The sequence below is a fragment of the Octodon degus genome, unplaced genomic scaffold (genome assembly GCF_000260255.1).
Source record: "Octodon degus isolate 3935 unplaced genomic scaffold, OctDeg1.0 scaffold00536, whole genome shotgun sequence".
NCBI lineage: Eukaryota > Metazoa > Chordata > Mammalia > Rodentia > Octodontidae > Octodon > Octodon degus.
The window spans coordinates 70,130-74,562 of NW_004525112.1; the positions used below are offsets into that span (position 1 = coordinate 70,130).

General features: G+C 38.9%; 1 protein-coding gene across 1 annotated transcript in view; it reads right to left on the reverse strand.

Moving 5' to 3' along the window:
* The window catches only part of LOC101567770 (zinc finger protein 577-like), a 19,662-nt gene that overhangs the window by 13,811 nt on the left and 1,418 nt on the right, over nt 1-4,433 (reverse strand). The window lies entirely within an intron of this gene.

The following is a 4,433-nucleotide window of genomic DNA, read 5'->3' on the forward strand; positions in this document are numbered from 1 at the left end:
CTCTTCAGTAATGGATATTTTGCATTTCCTGCTTCAGTATAAAGGGAAAAATAGTGTTTCTCTGCTTTTTGAGAGATATATATTCGCAGATGCTGATGACATTCAGAAGATTGATAGCAGATACTTTTACACAGAAAACATTCTTTTGACTCCACTGCAGTGTGAGCCTGATTATAATCTATAACCTTAGAAGCGTTTGTAAGATTTTTGAGGTAGGAATGACATTTGCATGAACTTTTTCCAGACTTAATATTATTTCTTGAGAATGCAGGCTGATATTTGCTAATTTTGACACTCTGATCACAGTCAACAGGTTTGTCCTCTTCTTGTATGCTTTAAGGAAGTATAAGTTTGAAAAATAATTTTTTCCAGTAAAAGACCTTCATACAGTTCATGACATATAAGCTCAGAGCTTCATGTTAAGTATTTTCCCCATAATTTTATTGAGAAATAGCAATGAGACAGTTTCAAATCAAATTGGTAGGACAGTTCCAATAATTGACATGTTGCGTACTGCCTTCCTAGTGGTTATTTGTTATACAAGATGCAGACATGATATCCTATTTACAGATACTATCAGAACAAATCAGTCTATTCCTTGCATTAAGAGAATGTAGCTATATATCTATCTAACCATTTTGAATATACAGAAACAAAATGGACCTTCATCTCTATCCTCTTGTTTAGTTCCATCATTTAAATATTGTAGGTTTGTGAACTCAGCAAAATATTCCAAAATAGTCCAGTAGTCCATAATAGTACTGGGACTTCCATTTGACTGGTAGTGTCAGAAATTGTTTGACCTGTGTCCGCTACAGCTCAACCTAACACCATGGCTTTACTTCTGATACTTCATTTTTATACTTTTCTGCGAGATGGTTAAGATCAAGATAAAGCAAGACCTATGCAGCAAGAGTTGTAGCTTTTGGGTCTGATAAGGACAGTGAAATCCCCTCAGCATTTATCCTGAGATCCTGTACCTCAGATTGTAGATCCTTTGTCAGTATCAGCCATGTGGATGAGTCACGGCCATTGCTTGGCCAATGTGCTCTCTGTGAAAGCCTGAGAGAATGTTTTCTCTCCATGTGACTCTCCTTAGGCACACTCTACATCATCGATCACTTTCCTCTTGGCTCCATATTCTCCTTGATCAGAAAATTTGGGACACAATTGAGTTACATGACATTTTAGTACAAGTTCTCATATGTCCTGAGTCTTAATTGACCTTGGAAGGCTAGGGCTAAAATGTTGACTTTCCTTGCACCCCTTCATTTTCTTGAATTATTGGTCTGCAAACTTAGGCTGTTAACTCTCCAGAAGAGAAACTAAAAAATAGGAATAAAGAATTATATATGTTTACACATAACTTTAGAAATCTAACTATATACAGCATTAGCTCAGGACAGTTCCACAACACTCCTTTTCCTGTCTCCTGCCTTCACTCATCACTCCCTTCCTTTTTAAACAAACATCTACCTGAGAGATAGCACTGCAGCAACTGGCGTATCATGACAAGCAGTACGTATTCAGAAGACCAGGATATCAGGCACTCTAAGCATGAACCTACTATTACAAATTGCCATCGTCAGTGCAGTTGCTTAGTTCACAGATATCAGCATATATACTTAGTCAGGGTGGGAGTCCTTCCAATGAACTGCTAGATTCAAAAATCTTCTGAAGATCCTCAGGATCATGGCCTTGCTAATCTCGTATATATAACTGCATGGCTTGCCTCTGTCACGCTTCCTAGCTCCTCTCCTTGCTCTCTCTTCATTGTCTCGTCCTCAAGCTCTTGCTTTCCTTTTAATTGTTTTATACTTATTTGTATTTCTTCTTGTAAAATATTTCTTAAATAGAAAATATTTTTGTGGTCTTTCCTGACTGTAAGTCAAACTCTGCCTGAGTGAATGATAGGGGAGACCGTATTTTGAAGTTAGTAATAGGAAAGATTTGAGTTTTCATTAATTATACTTTTGTCTCTTTATGTATAAAAACTCCCTAAGGCATTTTACATTTGAACATTGTAGGACACTGATTGATTCTGTGAATTAGTTAATACTACATGAAGTCTGAAGTGTCATCAGACTCTCTTAATTTATTTTCATTGAACGTCTGATGAACTCACCGATTTTGGAAGTAAATCAACTATTGTTTTTAATAAGTGATACAGCATCACATACTACTTACACTGAACATTCATTCTAGATTACTTAATGCATAATACAATTGAGTGATCTTATTTTTACTTGTTTCTTTTTTGATATGTTAAACTTTAAATCCCTATGGAATGTGAAATAAAAAAAGGAAAACAATAAATAAAAGAAATTTTAGAATAGGAATAAACAATTACTTATATTTACACACATAATAAGATATCCAACCACATACAGCATTAGAGCAGGAGAGTCCAACGACTTCTTTTTCTTGTCTCTTCTTCTCATTTATTATCCTTAAAACAAACAAACAAAAAAACATTTACTTGAGAGGCAGTATAGCAGTGATTGGTATGACATGACAGGCAGTATGTATTTAGAAGACCAGAGTGACAGGCATTCCAAGCATGACTCAAGTGCTCCACAGTGCTGTCTTCAGTGCAGGAGCTTCGTTCACAGGTGTCAGTATACATAGTTAGTCAGAGTGAGACTCCTTCCAATTAACTGCTAGTTTAAAAAACTTGGTGAGGATTCTCACGATCATTGTCTTAACCATCTTGTGCATACAAATGTATTGCTTTTCCCATGTCATATTCCTGAGCTTTTCTCTCTGCCTGCTCTTTCTTCTTTAATGATTGAATTCTCACTTTCCTCTTAATGTTCTTATACCTTTCAATTGTTATTTCGTCTTTTGAGTTCTTACACAAGGGTGACTCTATGATATTTACAAATGTTTGTTTGGTTAATTTCACTTATGAGTATATCTTCAGGTGGCATCCATTTAAATATAAAGGCTTTGAGTTTAACATTTCTTATAGCTGAGTAATACTCCACTGTATAAAACATTCCTCAGGTGACAGGCATTTTGATTGTTTCCAAGATATGGCAACATACATTGCACTGCTATAAATATATGTGCACAGATCCCCAGGCCCTGCGACTGTGGGGGAGAGCTTTTGCTCTGTTCTGCACCCACCCACCGCTCCAAGCTTAGGCCTGCCACATGAGAGAGGCCTTTTCCAGAGTTCTCCAGACCTCTCCCGCTGGGCCAGACCCAGCACAGCCCGCCCTCTGAGTGAGAACATCTGCCGTTCCTTTGGCCCTCTCCATATTGAACCAACCCAAGGCCCTGCAAGTGTGGGGGAGAGGTTCTGCTCTGTCGTATGCTGGCCCTGCCACTCCAAGCCCAGGCCTGCTGCATGATAGAGGTCTTTCCCTGCACTCTCCAGACCTCCCCTGCCCATCCAGAGCCAGCACAGACCATACTGTAGTGAGAACCTCTGCCGTGCTCTTGGCAGTCCTGCAGGCCCACCAAAGCACAGTCCCGGTGAGTGTTTGGGAGAGCTTCCGTGATTTCTTGACCCCCTCCTCATACCCCGCCAGACCCAGCCCAGACCTAGCATACAGGCTTGAGGGAAAACCCTGCAGCTAAAGTCGCTGCAGTGAGACGAGGGTCAAAACCACACAGCTACTCCAGGAACAGAACATCTTATCAGAGGGGTACAACAGGCCCACCTCCAAGGGCAACAACAGTAGGGAGCCGAACACAGTGGCCAGAACCAAGCCAGGCACAACTGCGTGAATGAGAACTTGGTATATCAGTACCCGAATTTCATTCAGTGATAAGGATATAATTGCACCAAAGCTCTACACCAAAGTTCAGAGGTCAGTGTTATACAAAATGATAAAGACTAGGAGCAAAATGCAATTTTAGCCCTCGAGCCCACCTTAACAAGTGCAGAGGACACTAGCACAGATGCAATAAATAAATCAATAGCATTGGAAGTAAATCAACAACAACAGAAAGATATAGAGAAACGCAGAGCAGAACTTGTCTCTGGATCAAAAAGAAAACAAAACTCTGAATTCATAGCATCTGAACTTAAGAATTCAATGCAGAAACATATGGAGGAAACACAGTGCCCACCCAGAACAAATGCAGTGGACACTAGTTTAGCTGAAATGTATGAATTAGTAGTGTTGGAAGGAAATAAGCAACTGCAAAAAGGTTTAAAGAAACTCAAAGCAGAATTAGTGTCTGAAATGAAAAAAGAAATCTCCAAATTCATAGCACCTGAACTAAAGAATCAAATACAGAAACATATGGAGGAAACCCAAACTGTAAAAAACTCTACAGAAAAAGAATTAATATAATGGTGTTTGTAAGTAGGATCACAAGTCTGCATCTTGTACAGCAATTAACCACTGAGAAGAATGTATGCAGTGTATTATTTGTTGAAACTGTACTTTCGATTTGATTTGAAACTGTCTCATTGCTAT